Here is a 20,233-nt window from a genome sequence, read left to right on the forward strand (position 1 = left end):
TATTCCTCTAGATTTTTAAAGTGGATCTTAACCCTATACTGATGTATGTGAGGTGAGGAGGTCTGGGGTGCAGTCAGCATTTCATTTCATCCCAAAAGTTATTCAAAAGGGTTGGAGCTCTATAGCAGGAGATCTTCCATTCCAGTGCAAAGCATATCTTCATGGAGCTGGCTTTGTGCACAGGGGCATTATCATGCTGGAACAGTTTTGGATCTCCAAATCTGCATCTAAAGTCCTTCTACACAAATGTATGTTTCCAAATTTGTGGTTACAGTTTGAAAAAGAACCACATATGGATAAAAGTCACATGTCCCAAAATATAGTCATGTGTGAGAGTGTATGCTCCAAGGAACGGTATTGATCTAAGGTCAGGAACCATGAAGTTTGAACTCATGGTCAGTGTGTTTAATTAAACACAAAGGACTTGCCCTTGGTCTTTGGGGAGTCTTCAGGAGATGTAAGGGTTGTACTTTGTAATCGATATTTCACATACAACAGAGTTCAAGTCAAAGGTGGTGATGAAAAAATGATGTATGGGAAAACATTAGATGATTAACCCTCAGGAGTCTCCAAAGCTTTCTATATTGTACTTCTTTGTGTTTTAATCTATAAATCTTCGCTAGTGTGAAGAGTCCAGATCCAAGGAATGTCAGATATTGCCTCAAAAAGCCATTTCCAGTCCCTAAACAAGGCTTTAATTCTTCATCTGCTCAGCTGTTTAAATAAGAGAATTGTAGGATGTTCTGGATAATGCCACAATTCTGTAAACATAAATGCATAGAAGGTTCATAAAGGACATGGTAAAACCTCTTTTTTTATCCCCTAATGCACCAGAGCTAATTAGAGCCGACTTAATGAAGATTTCAGACATTGGACTTAATAAACAGCCTCTCAATCAATACTCAAAATGATATTTACATATGTTTCTCCATCATTGAACATTTAGGGCAGGGGTCCCTGAAGGATGGCCCACGGCCCTCCCCCACATTTTAAACGGCCAAATACTTTCAACAAAAGTTTCTCCTACTCATTAATAGAGGTCAGGGCACTGATAGTCGATTGCTGGAACTATCGTCTATCTGCAAAAATCCATACCGATAGTTTTTCCGGCTTCCGGTCCGCTGTCATCATGAGAACGGCCTCTAGAGGTGAATTTCCGATGCCACGTGCTGTTTGTTTTTACACATCTCGCATCTCTGCACGGAGATCGCTAAATTATATTTATTTATCATTTTTTCATTATATAATTATATTTATTAATGAATACATTTATAGTTATTTTATTTAACACAATTTAATTATTCAGTACTGTTTTTTTTGTAATAAAGTGTAGTATGGTTTTACATGGAGTGTTTGTTTTATTGATTCAGTATTCATTTAAAAAATCGGTCAATTAATCGGTTATCGGCTTGTTAGATTCACCCTCTAACCGCATACATATGCATAAGTGAGTTTAAATATTGATTATGATAGTAATAATGCTCTTTTAGTAGGTGATATACATCATTTTATGAGTTGCTCAGGAGCTCCTGGTTCCAAAACTCTAACTGACAGTATAAACCTCTAGAAAGGACATTACTCCCCATCACACACTCTGGTGCTCATGATATTTTTCACTCTCCAGTGTATGTTTTAATGATTTATAATCACACTCTCAGTGTCAGCCAGATGAAGATGGGTTCCGTTTTTGACTCTGGTTCCTCTCAAGGTTTCTTCCTCATCCCATCTAAGGGAGTTTTTTCCCTTGTCTTGACCCAGGCTTGTTCAACAGTGATAAATTCACACATTTAAATACAAGTATATTGTATTCTAAAATTCTTATTATATTGTATAAAGCTGCTTTGAGATAATGTCCATTCGTAAAAATGCTATAGAAATGAAATGAAATTCATTGAATTCAATTAAATCAAGACATGGGTACATAAGATGATGTAAGATTAATGTAAGAAGAGGACCCCCATGTGTGGGACCCCATGTCTGATCACTCAACAGCAATATCTTGTTGCTTTTGAAAAGCATGTACTGTAGTGATTTAGAACTTCTCGGAGTTGTTGGATGTTGGATGAAGCCACTGATGGATTCTGTACTGATGGTCGATCAATTATTTAATATCATTAAAACCCAAAGAACTCAAAGTCAAACAAAAAGATGGCAAGAAACTAATAATGAGACGAATTTTGAGCAAGAAAGTTTTTTATTGAACAGAATTATTTTGTCATTTGATTTTCATTTTCAAAAAAACAAAAAAAAACAACAACTAACAAATCAGTGCAATGTACACGGTCCTGTTTGCGTTAGCATAAAATATTAATTGGAATTATGCAAAAACTAAATCAACAACAAATGTAGATTACACATTGGTCCGTTTCAGTTAAGTCCAGTCCACCGATATAATGATTGGTTGGATTCTGATGTTTAACTACACTGTTGGTTGTATCACAGGGGGCCAAGGTCAAAACAAGGTCAGATGTCTAAAATCGTTTTTTTCTTTGAAAGCTTACTTCTCGTTTGATCTCCATTTTAAGTGCATACAAATACGCAACCAGAAACACTGCAGTTAGCTTCAGGTCGAGTCTTTTCTTCTCTTTCCTTTTTTTTTATTTAATCATAAACAAGCCAAGAGCATTTCTTGTTTGTTTGAGCAAATGATTTAAAAGCTCCTCAGCGCGATTTCTCGTTCCTTTTCCGTGCCTTTTTTTTTTTTCCTTCGGATACTAATGGACTTGACCTGAGTTCAAAAATTCAGTAGCATCTCACTGAAATGAAAAAGCGATTGCCATTTGTTTTTGCAGTCGGTCTTTGTACGAAGTTTTAGCAGCATTTTTCTAAATCATTTTCATGTCACTATTTCAACAGTTTTTGTACAAACCAGATCTGTCACTAAATAGAAATGTTACATTGTTTTATCGAGGTTCGGCTTGTAATAAATAGTAAGTGTGTAGGAGACCAGACAGAGAAGATTAATAAGCAGATAATTTGCTTTATGTACAAAAATCTGTGGACACCTGATTTAATTAAATAATACTCTTTTCTCAAGTATTTTCATAACTATACAGTATTTGGACAAAAGTTTGTAGGCACCTGATTATCGGATTTTGTGCATTCTGAACATCCCACTTCACATTTAGTCCGTATTTTTTGTTAAATAAAAGATCCAATAGGGTTGGAGATCGATAGCAGGAGATCTTCCAGATCTTCCAACCCTTGTCAAGCATATCCTTATGGAGTTGACTTTGTGCACAGTAGCATCGTCATGATGGAACAGGTTTGGGTCTCCTAGTTCAAATGAAAGAAAAAAAGAAAATTTGACCATATCTACTATACAGTTGGGTGCTTCCAATGTCCTGGTAACAGTTTGAAGAAGAACCACATATGGTGGGAAGAATTTGCTGTCCCAATAGTTTTGTCCAAACAGCTAAAGTGTTGGAAAATGTTTCGCCAGTCCTCAACATTAATAAACTCGTTTACTTAATCATACTGCATCATTTTTACACTGTTATTACTTGTTTGCCCCACAGTGCTTTGGAGTTCTTGATTTAGATCTAGTCTAAAATTTCTTCCATGGTCTAAAATGCGCCAGTCTGTAGTTATTTATTCTAAATACGGCCGCTGATTCGATTTTGCACTTTAACTCCATTTACACTAATGTATATTCTTATCCCTTTAGTTGTCCAGGTTCATTTGCCAAATCTGTCTGGATGGCGAGGAACTCCGTTGAGTTCTGAGATATAATAACCTTTTATTAAACAGCCAAGCATTGCGCCCTTTATCTGCGAAGCCAAGTGGACAGACTAGACACTTCGGAACCTTGCATCAGGGACGGGATTAAAAATAGAAAGAGTGAGAGAGAAAGAGAAAGAGAGGGACAGGTGTGAGTAGAGACAGATGGCATTTCCTGCTCATCCATTTGCTGAATAATCATCTTATTAAAATGAAAGCCACACCTGATTATTCTATTAATAGTCCATCAGGAGGACATCGATTCCGAAGTCTGTGATAATCGTCAACTTCCTGATGCTTTGCTTTTCACGTGTTTCTTTTTGTTGTTGTTTGTTTGCTCCAAATCGATCGATCCAGATCACGAGTCATTTTTCTAAACAAATTTAGCAGAACTGATTTGTTTAGTTATTTATTTCATGTATTTTTTCTGCTTGTATTCTCGCTTTTTTGTGGGCAAGTTATTCCGCTCAGGAACAGTGGGGGCGCTGTACTGCTGTGCGAGGGAACTATTTTGAAGGTGATAGAGATAACCTCAGTAAAATGTGACTCCAGTAAAACTTTAAACTTTCACTTGAGTAAAAGTACAAAAGTTTTTGCCTTCAAATGTACTGAAGTATCCAAAGTACTATGATTTATTATAACTATAATGTTCCTGTTATCATTTAATCACAAGACTCTTTGCTTAATCAACTCAGATTATGTGAAAAGACTCGAATGTGACTCTCAGCACACTGATCTATTATTAGAATGATATTAATGACTCAAACACTGATTGATTTCTATTACAATAATCATGAACCCAAGACCTTCTTTTCCCGACTTCAAAAAAAATTGTGTAAATGAGGTCACGTGTGTTGTTGTGAGTTCGAGTCTTTAGTTTCTTCATCATTTATTCCTCTGTAAATGTTCTGCTTGCTGAACTGTATGTTTGTGATAAATAGCCAACCGTCAGTGGTGGTTTTAGCTTGAATGACGCCCTGAGTGAACCACACCATGACCCAACATCTCCCCCATTGATTAGTTTCAGCTTTAAAAAGCTTCAGCTTCAGTCACTGGATGAGTAAAACATATTCTCAGAGCAGTTCACAAATTTGGATTCATGTCTGAGAGCATTAGAATAATTTTCACTCTAAATGCATTTATCACACAATTAAATACTTCTTGTGTAATTATAGCCAGAAGATACATACAACATCTATAATCTTATAATATATGTCTTTAAATGAGTCTTTTAAGCTGCACTGGAGATTCTCCTCCTGAACTCCTTACCTTCAGGACCTTTTCAGTACGATCACAGAAAACCTTTATGACATCACCTTAATTAAAGGGAACCAAATCTATAAGTGCTGTTTAACTACAATCCAACTACACTAGTTTGTCTGCAATTGTTTTGTTGCTACACACCTTATGATGAACGAGATACTGTAAATTATAATGTTATGCAGCTAAAAGAAATATTGTTGCTCTACGTGTAAAAGCATAGCAGGCAACACTGCATAACCTGTGATATCAGTTTTGAGCCAATTTCATTAAATCAATTTGCCTACAATATCCTCATAACGAGTGATAGAGCTGCATATATACCTGCATCTTTTGCACGCTTCCTCCTACTTCTTTCCTCATTTTTTTCTGAATTGAGCTCCTGAGGGTTTTGACCTTTTTTATAGAGCTTTTTTGAATGTATTGTTAAAGAAATATCAGGCAGTGATCTATCCTAATTCCAATAATACTAAATTTGCCCTTGTTTTTCGTGACGTCCGGCATCACGTTTTCATGGTTCACATGTTCATATTTCTGTGCTCAATTAACTTGTACATGAAAAGCGAGGTTAATTTCTTCAGCCTTTCTTATCACAGCGTTTAGCATCGAGGCGCCGGTTTATCGACAGGCTCTGTGTGATTGACATGTTCCTGGTGCTTTCGGTGTCTCGCTCATTCATGACTAAGTAACCGTTTAATTTAGAAATCGAAAGCTGCATTGAGTTAATGCTTCAGGGTCTATAGTGTGTGTGTGGTAGATATGCTTGTGTATGTGTGTGTGAGTGTGTGTTAGAGATGTAGACACTAAAAATACCTTTCCAGCCATATATGGTTCTTGCCCAAACTGTTACAATTAGATAAAATGTCTTTGGACCTGTGAACAAAATGAGTTTTATGAAGTGGAAGATCTCCTGCTATAGAGCTCTGATCTCAACCCCATTAAACACATTTTGGGATGTATGTGAACGCTGACTGGACCCCAGGCCTCCTCACCTTCTCACCTACATCAGTACCTAACTTTCCTAACACTCCTGTCTCTGAATCTCCACAAGCACACTCTAAAGCTTTTAGTGGAACATCTTCACAGAAGAGAGGAGATTAGTATAAGAGTAAATGTGGAGTGGGATGTTCAAAAAGGACATGCAAATCTTATGGTCAAGTGTCCACAAACATTTGTCCTTTTCATAAGTCACTACTTTTACTTTAACATGTATAAGTCCAGCGAGAACATATTTATTTTTTTCCTTGAGTAGAGGAAGGAGTTTTACTTTTGCTGGAGTTCTCTCTCTCTCTCTCTCTCTCTCTCTCTCTCTCTCTCTCTCTCTCTCTATATATATATATATATATATATATATATATATATATATATACACATACTCAATGGATGGATGGATAGATAGATAGATAGATAGATAGATAGATAGATAGATAGATAGATAGATAGATAGATAGATAGATAGATAGATAGACGGACGGACGGACGGACGGACGGACGGACGGACGGACGGACGGACAGACAGATAGATAGATAGATAGATAGATAACTGGTTATTCTTACATTTTGTGTAGCATGTGCTGTAAAATCCCAATCCAATGATTTGCTAATGATCACTGTAATTATATGATATATACGGGATCAGAGACACACAGTTGATCAGTTAATAATCGATCCGTGGAGGAACAGCTGGAGCGTTGAAGCTTCGGGATTCCAGATTTGAGGTTTTCACGACATCAGCATTTGCCTCTCAGTTCCTCGGAACTCACACAGGTGCAGAATTCGGCAGAGTAATTACAGTAATAGCTGTTCTTTGTTTACAAACCCGGCACTGCAAACATCATTACTTATCAAACCGGTTGTCAGTGTTTCGCTGATTGCTGCTTACTTAATGGAGCAATTTGGGATTTTGCAGATGAACTTCGCATTACTCGCAGCGTTTGAACAAGCACGATGATGACAATAGCGGTACTGAGAGGTCTGGAAAGAGTGAGAAGCTGGATTTGGGATATAAAAAAACATGAAAAAATCGAGTTATTTCATGATATTTTGAGTTATAGAGTGAGCCAGATTTGATTCGGAGCACATTTTGCATCCCGAAAACTATCATCTTCATAAATGATGTATGTAATGATAAAGTCGTTTATACACACAATTGTTTTAACCTAATGCTTTAAAACATTATCAAAACCTGTACACAGTTGTGTAGCCCAGGTTTATTATACTGTACATGAACACACCTTCACTAGACAGACTCTTTATGGCCACCTGACCTTTCCAGCCATATGTTATTCTTCTCTAAACTGATACTACAACCTTGGAGACACACGATTGTATAGGATATTTTTGGATAGATGTTCTAATAAACCTTAAACTGTTCCGGCAAGATGACGCCTCCGTGCACAAAGCAAACTCCATGAAGATATGCTTAAATAGGAAAGTTGGAGTGGAAGATCTATGGAGCTCTGACCTCAACCCTATTGAACACCTTTGGGATAAATGTGAACGCTGACTGCACCCCAGACCTCCTCACCTTCTCACCTACAATACATCAGTATCTGACTTTACTATCACTCTTGTCTCTGAATGTACACTCCAAAATCTGTTGGAACTTCTTCCCAGAAGAATGGAAGTTATTTTAACAGCCAATAGGAATTAAATGTGATTTCATCATTTAATCATTTTTTTATTTTTACAAGTTGGTTATTATTTGTTTTTAGAAATGTACTTTTGACATGTACAATTGTTACACTTTTACTTATAAAATATCGGGAAATATTTAAAAGGAAACTGCATTATTTGAAAGTCTTTGAGGATTAAATATATACAAACAACAAGAGATGAATAAAATTGTGGGCTGTTGGGAAATTAATACTGTGACACAAATTATAAAGCTGAATTTATTCATTTTTAAAGTAATGAAATTCATCAAAAATTGATATTCTACTTTAATACACTGTATGAACAATAGCTTATAAGCAAAATTCATGTATCCTCCACTCTTCCGGGAAGATGTTACACCAGATTATGTTAAGTTTAGTGCTCATTCAGACACTGGTGTTAGTAAAGTCGGGTACTGATGTAGGTGAGAAGGTGAGGAGGTCTGGGGTGCAGTCAGCGTTCACCTTCATCCCGAAAGTGATGAAGAGGGTTGGAGCTCCAGAGCAGGAGATCTTCCACTCCAACCCATGTAAAGCACATCTTCATGGAGCTGGCTTTGTGCGCAGGGTTTGCATTGTCGTGCTAAAACAGTTTTGGGTCTCCTAGTTAAAGTGAAGGGAAAATTTCCTGCTTCTCCTGTACATCTGAAGAGATTTTATACAATTGTGTGTAAGAGGTTTGAATTTAGCCGACTCTATAATTGTGCTAGCAGATTTGTTAGCATGCAAAGATTCTCCATGTATTCAACAATCAGTGCGATTTCATTTATTTGCTCTATTTGTTAATGATTTGTTTTGTAAGGCGGGGAACCACCCACTGGTCCAACGACGGTTTCCAGAGGCGTGGCGAAGGATTCTCGCGCGTTCTAATCTTTCCTTTCACATTAGATAATACGATTTGGATTAATGTATTACTTCATTTTTGTTATTGACCTTTTATCTGACTCCATTTAGATAAAACAATAAATATTTGCATAGGTTGTTATTTTACTAATAGTATAATTTTGATGGATGTTTGTCTAGTTATTCTGATTAAGCTCTGGCATTACACTCGTTCATTCGGTTCACACAGTCGCACAAGATCCTAGTATGGGCCCTATAATTAACATACTGGTCAACGGTCATAAGCGAATCAGTATTGGTCGCTGCCAGAGGTTGGACTATATGCTTGCGGCCGCTCTCTGCGTGCTCAACTTTAAACATACTTTATTTAGTCCCCTTAGAGGTGACAATTATTACAATAATTATTTCTAACCACAGATAATGAATAGAATAATATTGAAATAATCAGAGGTTGAGGCTGACCCTATTTAGAGTGATTAGAAATGTTACTCTAAGCGGAAATACATATTGTTAGCCTCCACGCTTCTAAGTACACTTAAACTAACGCCAAGTGCTAGTCGTATCTCTAAAATCCTCAGTTGATGTGTTATTCACTATCTAACTGGGATTTAGGCCGATCTAGCCTGATTTCCAGTCCTTACGGTAACTGCGGATGCAACGTTATTACTTGCAGTGTCAACATTTACCGAGCAACACAGAATAAAATTAAACATAACAATTTATTAACCAGGTAAGAAAATCACAATTCAAAGCCAATTTATAGTTCAATTAAAATAAAACATAAATACAAACCAATAGTATTTACATTTAAACAGGAAATATAAAACCTTTCATACCTGGTACGAGACTACACACAGTAATCGTGCGGGATATCTGTTTACAGATTCCCTGAATTGTTGGTCAGTTCTCCTTAAATACCCAGATAGAGTAAGCATTATGTAAACATTATTTAGTCATGGAAGTTTGCATTGATTGGTTCTTACAGACCTGTGGGAGGCACCTCGCCTGTATACATCTGTAGTGGGCACGCCTTGTATAGAGTTATGTTTTCTTTAACTTTATTAAAACCTTTTTTTATTATTTGTTCTATTGCTGTGGGAATGGGACCTGTGTACCAGTCGCGATAAACCTTTGTAAAGAAATGAAACATGAACATTTTCTGTCGTTATTTACATGTGATATGACCTTTCTTACACATAATCATCCGGTGTGCTGTAGAATGTTCTGTGTTGAGGATGTAACAGGAAAAGGAGGGGAAGAGGGGTCAGACACTTGTCTGCAGATCCACCATTTGTATGGAGATGTGGTGGTCAAGACCAAGGGTAGCTCTCCGGGGAGCCTACTGTATTCCAGGAAATGTTCTGGTTCTCGAAAGGGGGGTTGCGGGGTCGTTAGTCCCCTGCCGTGAGTCCTGGAGGAAAACGTGTTAGGGCCCACATCCTGGCCCACACCCCTCTCGGGCATCCATGCTGTGTTCTCGGGGGGGGGCCGACCTTTTGGTCAGGATCAAGCAAAAGTCTTACAGTTTAATACCATGTTGTTGGATTCTTTAATCTGATTTTGCATATTGATTTTACGTTTCATGTCATTTAAATGGTCCCTTTCTTTTTTATATGACCATTTATTCAGTGCCATTTAATCCGAGGTTGCTGCGTTTAGCTTCGCCCGGGGTAATAGTTATCGTCTTAGAACTGTACAGTAATCAGTGGTTGTTTTCTCGTGTGTTTTACATGTTTCATGGCCACATTTGCTGCATCTGCTTTATTTTTGAGCAGCATGGAGACAAGCAGCTGCGAGCATAATATTTAAGGAATAGACTGACAGACTGTCATACTGTGACGACTGGCAGGGTGAGCTACTGTACACAGCAGAAGGGGGAAACACACACACACACACACACACACACACACACACACACAAAGAGTGAAGGGTCCGCAGTGTGCTAAAGGACTGCAAGACCTCACTGACAATTGACAAGCTGTCAAAAGTCATTCTTTAAAACAGAAATGTATTCACTCGTACCTTCTCACTCTCGTTCACACACACTACCCAAATACATTCATGGTATTTGGTAAACACTATTATCCAGAATGACGTACACATGAGCAGTTGAATGTTTAGGGACTTGTTTGTAAAGGCCCCAGCAGTGGAAGTTTGGTGGTGCTGGGATTTAAACTCAAAACCTTCTGATCCAAAGTCTAATGCCTTAACCAATGTAGACTGGGCAAAGTGCAGATGTCTCAAAGAGTTGTCTCAAAGCATCTCAGAATGTATGGATTTATCAGCTGGGTGGACGTTGGGGTTGGGTTTGGGGTTGCGGGAGGTCTTAAGATCTCAATTAATTCTGTTTTTTTTTATTTTCGGGTATGGATCCACAAACGTTTGTAGGCTGGTTCTCTTTCTCTTCCTAAAAACTGTGATCTGTCCCTGTCTTTCTCTCTTTATTCAGCCTGCTGAAATTTTAACAAGAAGGAATAAGGTGAAAAGAGTGTGTGGAGGAAGGAGTGTGTCAGTGCTGCAGCTGATCAGTAGTCCATCAGGCTTCCGCCGTCAAAACGGCTCGATTTAAACAGATGAAGTTAAAGGGACGCCGACGGTTTAGCTTCGTTTCGCTTCCAATTACCTGCCTGTCAGAATCATCGCTCTGACAGAGACAATTTAATTGCCCTGACCTGGACTGACTGTTCTAGCAAAAAAAAAAAAGAAGCTACAGAACAAATAAATCAGAATAAAATCTTTGAGACTTTCACAGCTGTAAAAGAAGCAGTTTCTCAGGAATGGGTGACAGGTGGATTTTGTCTCACTTGGAAACCATGGAGGACATTGTGGTGGTCCACTTCTTTCCTTCACCCACTCCGAAAAGCCAGGTCGGAGGGCGTAAGTGGAACTGCCACATGTCCTCCATACACTGCGTGAGGGTGACAGGAGACAAAATACACCTGTCATACACCATCCTGAGACTCCTGCTCTTACATTTCCTGCTTTTACAGTCACACGCTTCAGATCAGTCAAGAGAGTGCTTTTTTATTTTTACATTTTTTTTAAAAGTATTAAAATGTTGTTTTTGTATCCTTCTTCTGAAATTCTGGCTTAAGTCAGCAGTTTTTTAACTTCCAAAACGGACATTGGATAAGTGGTGGACTAGTAATGCAGTATTTTGACCTTAATTACTGTACTTTTTTTAATTATTTTGACTGTTTCTAGATTATTTGTTATTTTCGGAAACTTTTCTTCTATTATTTCATTTACTGCAAAAAGTACACCGTTTCTTACTACAAAAGTATTAGGGCACCTGACATTTCCAGCCAGATGTGTTTTTTATTTTCCAGTGGTGGGCCGTACATTTCACACCTAAGGCTTTCATTGGGGTCCTATCACTCAATCTACCTTAAATTATCATACCATGGCTATAGAAAACATCAATATTATAGAGAAACGCAGTATATCAGAGCGCCGCATCACGTCTCCTTTCACTGTAGACACAACTGCACCGCCCACACGCATCATCTCTACTGCAGCAGAAGCATCGATATTAACCTCATAAAATAACCCGGCGGTTTTCATGCATTTTTATGCATTTGTTCTGTTTATTATGCTTTTTTATGGTGATGTGAAATAAAGGCAAATTGTGTGTTAGCAACTGTTTTAAAATGTTTTATCCGACCAATGTCATGAATATAATTAGGCTTGTGCAGTTTGCTACAGATGCGTGTTGCGAGCTCTGAATATTGTTGTATAACTGCCGTATGGCCCCGGTGCTGTCAACTAGATACCACAATGTTGGAGGCATATAATTGTACAGGATGACTTTTTGAATGCGGTTGCAGTACATTTTTCCTTCATTTGAACTAGAAGAGCTGGTTTTAAGACTTGGCATTAACAGTCGTGAGATTTATGCAGTGTAGTTAAAGAACAGCCCACAATATGAACATCTTGCAAGAGGGTGAAATGTTTTTATTGAAATGCACAAATATTGTTTTTATAATTTTTTTTTAATAATGCATAATGCATAGTGGGCCACCCTCATTAAATCTGTACCACATGAAAACTTTCTTGTCTTGCTTGGCAAAGTTTCACCAGGAACAAATTCAGAAGCAGCATATTTTGTGCATTTTTTTTGTGCAAAATGAAATGTAAGCTTTGTGAGAAGTGTTGAATAGAGCGAAAGTGATAGAAGTTTTGCAGAGGTGCTTAACAACAGCCATTATTTAGAAACTGAACACAATGACAACAAAAAAAATTGTAATGTCCTTCATATAATACATGTATTAAAAGTACTAAAAGTACTGCTAACTTACACACACCTGACCATAAGCTTCACATCTCCATTTCACATCTAAATTTTTCTTCATATAACAGTTTGAGGAAGAACCACATGAAGCAGGTCCCAATACATTTGTCCATATAGTGTATAAACTACAGATCTATGAAGTTTATTGATAATATGGATTTCACTTCATGATCTTGTTTGAATTTTGATTTGGTGTAAAATGCACATTCGTACACTTCCTGTTGATATTAGACACAGGACACGGCTCTGAGAGTAATCCACGGGCTATTAGACTATTACAGGATTGTCCCAGCAGCTCAGGAGCATCATAACATTGTCCCCTGGCTGAGTTCAGGACTGTAGAATGAGCGAGTTGTTGTACAGGGATTAGTCTCCCAGGGAAATGTAATGATTTAATGGATGCTTTGATCTGACCGGACCTATTGATCGCTGCTCTACATGACACTTTATCCACATTATAGCCTTAACTGAGCGGCCTTTCGCAGTGAATAGACTCAGTGTGATAGCCAGCGGGACCACTGGTTTTATTTACAGTACACAGACGTTCAGGAGAAGCTGAAGACCCAGGGGGAGACTTATCACACCAAGTTTTATCACAGCACATGGAACCATGAAGCATAGGGCTCCAGGGGCTGAATTACAGCACTGATACACACTAATACACACTGATACACACTAATACAATTACTAATACACACTGATACACATGCTGATACACACTGAAACACACTTATACACATACTGATACACACTAATACAATTACTAATACACACTGATACACATGCTGATACACACTGATACACACTAATACACACTAATACACACTAATACAATTACTAATACACACTGATACACATGCTGATACACACTGATACACACTGAAACACACTTATACACATACTGATACACACTAATACAATTACTAATACACACTGATACATACTGATACACACTGATACACACCAATACACTAACTAATACACACTGATACACATACTGATACACACTGATACACATGCTGATACACACTGATACACACTGAAACACACTTATACACATACTGATACACACTAATACAATTACTAATACACACTGATACACATACTGATACACACTGATACACACTAATACACATACTGATACACACTGATACACATACTGATACACATGCTGATACACACTGATACACACTGAAACACACTTATACACATACTGATACACACTAATACAATTACTAATACACACTGATACACATACTGATACACACTTACTAATACACACTGATACACATACTGATACACACTAATACACACCAATACATTTACTAATACACACTGATACACAAACTGATACACACTAATACACTTACTAATACACACTGATACACATGCTGATACACACTGATACACATGTTGATACACACTAATACACTTACTAATACACACTGATACACACACTGATACACATGTTGATACACACTGATACACATGCTGATACACACTAATACACACTGATACACTTGCTGATACACACTAATACACACTAATACACACTGATACACACTAATACAATTACTAATACACACTGATACACATGCTGATACACACTGATACATACTGATACACACTGAAACACACTTATACACATACTGATACACACTAATACAATTACTAATACACACTGATACACATGCTGATACACACTGATACACACTAATACACACTAATACACACTAATACAATTACTAATACACACTGATACACATGCTGATACACACTGATACACACTGAAACACACTTATACACATACTGATACACACTAATACAATTACTAATACACACTGATACACACTAATACACTGATACACACCAATACACTTACTAATACACACTGATACACATACTGATACACACTGATACACATGCTGATACACACTGATACACACTGAAACACACTTATACACATACTGATACACACTAATACAATTACTAATACACACTGATACACATACTGATACACACTGATACACACTAATACACATACTGATACACACTGATACACACACTGATACACATGCTGATACACACTGATACACACTGAAACACACTTATACACATACTGATACACACTAATACAATTACTAATACACACTGATACATACTGATACACACTAATACAATTACTAATACACACTGATACACATACTGATACACACTAATACACACCAATACACTTACTAATACACACTGATACACATACTGATACACACTAATACACTTACTAATACACACTGATACACATGCTGATACACACTGATACACATGTTGATACACACTAATACACACTAATACACACTGATACACACCAATACACTTACTAATACACACTGATACACTTGCTGATACACACTGATACACTTGCTGATACACACTGATACACAATAATACACACTGATACACACTGAAACATACTAATACACATACTGATTCACACTGATACACACTGAGACACACATTGATACACACTAATACACATACTGATACACACACTGATACACACTGAAACATACTAATACACATACTGATTCACACTGATACACACTGAGACACACATTGATACACACTAATACACATATTGATACACACACTGATACACACTGAAACATACTAATACACATACTGAAACACACTAATACACATCCTGATACACACACTGATACACACTGAAACACACTGAAAGGCATACGGATACACACAGATACACATTGAAACACATGCTGATACACACTGATACACATACTGAGACACACATTGATACCCACTAAAACACACACTGATACACATATTGATACACACAGATACAAACACTGGTACTGCACATACTAAACACACACTGATACACATATTAATACACACTTAAACAGACACTGATACACACTGATACACACTGAAAAACAGACACAGATTCAACACAATACACACAATATTAAAATAAAGATAAAGATAATTTTAATTAAATTCATTACATTTTGATAAATTAAAAGTTTAAAAAATAAAGATAATATAATAATAATAATAATAATAATACAATGATAATTATTATTATTAATAATAATAATAATAATAATAATAATAATAATAAATTATTATTATTTTACAATGTGTTTAAAATATAAAAATAATAATAAAAGTAAAACAATACAACTACAAACAATACAATACACTTTTATAGCATACTTTCATAACTTTTAAAGTATTGTAATTTTATCCTAATGCCTTTATTTATTTATTTATTAAATAAAAATAAATAAATAAATAAATAAATAAATAAATAAATAAATAAATAAATAAATAAATAAATATAAGTGATCATAGTATTTGTATTATATGTTTATTATTATTTTCAGCAGTAGTGATGCTGGTCTCTCACACACACACACACACACACACACACACACACACACACAGAGCTTTATAAGTAACCTGGTTAATTAATATAAATCTGTTATAAAGAAGGCGTGATCAGCATTGCACAGGAAAGAATGGTGTGATATTCTGAGTGCTAACCGCAGTCATGTCTTCCATATCGGACCAGTGGCCATTACCTATAAACCCGAGTGTGTCAGCTCTATCATAGAAGCTTTTCATTAGCTGAAGGTAGCCAGATTGATGGCAGGCAGCCCACTGCTGTCTGTGTGGAGGAGAGAAGAGCGATGGGGGAGACCTCTTTTCTCTTCAGTTTATTCACTCGACTGATTCCCAGAGCAGCTGCAAAAAAAGCTCAGCTCATCACGAGTGCCTAAATGTTGATGCAGGAACACGTCTGGCCTCGGCCCTTAGGGACTACTTGGTTAGAAAACAGTTCCAGACAAAATTTCACCCATTTTGGTGCAACCTTCATGTCTGGAGGAGTAGGAAAGATGTAGCAGTGTCTGAGTTAGGCTTTGCTGGCTGTTACTGAAACAGCTCATTTCTTTCAAGGCAGAGACCCACCAGAGACCTTGTTGAGACCTGGCTTGCAATCTGTAAATCTTTTCTCTTAGAGCCAGACAGTAATGTGGCTGAACCAGCATCTGTACCTTGGTCTTTGTAGAGAGGTTCATGGAGATTGAATTACAATTTCAATTCCAGCCAACTCTTAAATCTTGTGCAAAATCTAAAAGAACTACCAACCTGAAATTCCATCACACAAGGACTTATTAGACACAATCATGCATATTAATTTTTCATTGAACAAAAGAAAGAAAATTTGTTTGAATAAACAAATTAATTAATCACCATATACCATCCCACTTTCTTCAACCATTCATGTACCTTTTCCTGTCTGTCTTCATCCATCTAAGTCTTCTTCTCCTCACATTTATCAATGTCTACCATCTGCTCTTCATCCTGAGTTTGCAGCCCAGAAGATAACAGTAGGCGATTCCATAAAATGACAACCAAAGTTATCTATAATTGCTATATATGTTTTCCCCATGGGTTAAACACAGGTCAAGGAAGAGTATCTCATAAATAAGTCAACATATCACAGCCAGTCCTAAAATGAACAACAATAATCACTTCATTAGCCGAAACTCTCATAATACAATATTCCCAATTGTTCCCTCACAAGGTTTAAACATGCTGTTTGATTGAAAGAGTTGGAGACAATAAAATTATAATTGTAGTCTCTCATTTTATTTTTTGCATTCACACTAACTGTTGTGAGCAGAATTTCAAGGAAAAATCATCTATAACATTCCCAATACACTTTGCTTTTTGGATTGGATTTGAGATATACTTCAAATATACAGATAACCTGGAATTGTAGTCAAACGTCATTGTGTACATTGTTGCTAACATGTGATAAAGATAGAGGTGTGTGTGTGTGTGTGTGTGTGTGTACACCATATGGACAAAAGTATTCTCCTATCATATGTGGTTATTTCCCAGAATGTTACAAAAAACGTTGGAGGCACACAATTGGTCACTTGAATTTGTTCCAGTATGACAATGTTCCTGTACACAAAGCCAGCTGCATGAAGATCTGCTTTACCACAGGTTAGAGTGGAAGATCTCCTGCTATAGAGCTCTGACCCGCAACCCTCCTAAACATCACATTTAGGATCATTTGTGGCCAAACAAACTTAAATCTCAACAAGCATACTCCAAAATCTAGTGGAACTTCTTTCAAGTAGAGTGGAGGTTCTATGTCTCTTGGGTTGTGGCCACAAGTTTTAGTCCATATGGTGTAGCACAAAAAGCAATTTCAATTAATTGCAAAACTTTTTAATGAATAACTTCAGCTTATAATTTGCATCACAATATAAAGACCAACAATTATCCATATATTTCCTCCAAATGCTCACACATCTGTACAGCTGCACACAGCAGGAGCCCAGCTACCCCATTCACTCTTGTCCATACATGTGTTCATGGTCTTCTCTGTTAAAACAAGTGTAAGAATCTACACATCATGTCTCCTGAAGCGGAATGAGGCATGTTGAGGCTTATTTCTGCCTTGTGTTTGCATCTTATTTTAGAAATAGGACACACCTTTTTTTTTTTTTTTTGAAAGGGACGTTCATGCTCTATTTCTTTAAGCTTTTTTTGTGGAGTCAAACATGCAAATATGTTCTTTAAAAAGCTAAAACCAAAAACATACACTGGAGGGAAGATCTTGAGTGGTTTGCTGTAGAGCTCTAGAGAACCCTATTGAACATCTTTGGGATGAATTGGAATGACATTTCACCATGACCTACATTAAGAACCGGTCTCAAAACGTGGGAGGTGGTAGCTCAATGGTTAAGGTATTGTTTTTAAGCTTGAAAGGTCATGTGTTCCGATCTCAGCACCACCAACCTGCCACTACTCAGTTGTAAGTCACTCTGAACAAGGACGTCCGCCAAATGCCGTAATTGTAAAAGGGAATCCATGCTTATCCTGGGTGACATCCAGATATCCGTTCATTACGCTTCCATCATTGTTGAGGTTATCAACTGTTCACTGATGGACCCCTAATTGCAAAACTGTATATGACAACTCCAGTCCAAACCCCATCATAGCAAAATACTATGCTACTTGCTCAAGGACAGATGCTCTGACCCAAAATGATGCACTTGTCCTCATTTGCATCGCCTGGGAGGCCATACAGTGTCCCATTTCTCATTTTTGGCTTCCAAAAAGTGCTCATAAACACCTACTTCAGCATGTGTCCTTACTTTTCCCTGTGGCGAATCTGCTTCAAAGCAAACTTATTAGCATTTTTTTTATATATATATATATATATATATATATATATATATATATATATATATATATATATATATATATATCACTGATCCTGTTTTGGGAACGAAATGAAGATAAAACTCATGACAGAATGGCAATTTTCTTTTGTTTTCTTATGAAAAGACATTTACATTTATACCATTTGACGTGTCTTTCTCCTTACAACTGAGCAGGTGAGGGCTCCAGCTTGGTGGTGCTGGCATTTGAATTTGTGATCTTCCAATTCCAGTGTTTTACAAGCTGAGCTACAACCTTCCCCAAGCTCATGTTCATCAGCATGTATTTTGTTTACCTGTTAATTATAAGGAACAAGCATTAAAAACTTTCTTTCGGCTTCTCCCATTAGGGGTCGCCACAGCGGATCATCCACATGTTTGATTTGGCACATGTTTTTATGCTGGATGCCCTTCCTAACACAACCCTCCCCATTTATCCGGGCTTGGGACCGGCACTAAGAGTGGCTGGGGTTGGTTCCCTGACCGGGATCGAACCCAGGCCGCAGCGGTGAGAGCACTGCATCTTAACCACTAGACCACCAGGGAAATTATAAGTAATAAACATAAAGGTGCTAAACTGAATTAAATTGAATAGATTTTTGAGAAAGTTTCTTCCATGAAAATGATTCGTCACAAACAGATACTAATCCCTTACAAATAGTGGGTTATTTATTTATTTATTAAGCTTGTTTTTTTCACACATTTGTGTTCCTTGGGGAATTTGTGTTGCTGTGAGCGACCATGCCGGGCGAGATCTACACCCTTAGTGAGGAGGACGAGTTCATAAAGAGGGATTGGAATTCAAATCTCTGGTGTGCTGCCCTTATATTTGCCACGGTTCATACTGTGAGGGCAAAAACCAGACACGTTGCTGACCTCGGTGAAGCCTCACACACACACACACACACACACACACACACACACACACACACACACACACACGTAACCAAGCTCAAGAGATGGGCCTGAAGCGGCAAACGCAACCTATAATATTAAATCGCTGGCCTTTTCCCTCAATACACACACACAAACACACATAGACACACAGGGAAATCTGAGGTGTTAGTTTCTATATACTGTGGCTTGCAAAGAGACAGGCCTCAGTAAAGTAAGATTTAATTTTAGCATTTTTTTCTGAAAAAATCAGCAGAATGCTTGTTTCTGATTGGCTGGAGCGCTTGGCATCTTGCAGGATTTTT

At 37.3% G+C, this 20,233-nt stretch overlaps 1 protein-coding gene across 1 annotated transcript in view; it reads left to right on the forward strand.

Moving 5' to 3' along the window:
• LOC124383122 (receptor tyrosine-protein kinase erbB-4-like) overlaps positions 1-20,233 on the forward strand; it is a 415,468-nt gene that overhangs the window by 345,073 nt on the left and 50,162 nt on the right. The gene's annotated exons all lie outside the window — the stretch shown is intronic.

This window comes from Silurus meridionalis, chromosome 3 (genome assembly GCF_014805685.1).
Source record: "Silurus meridionalis isolate SWU-2019-XX chromosome 3, ASM1480568v1, whole genome shotgun sequence".
Classification (NCBI taxonomy): Eukaryota; Metazoa; Chordata; class Actinopteri; order Siluriformes; family Siluridae; genus Silurus; species Silurus meridionalis.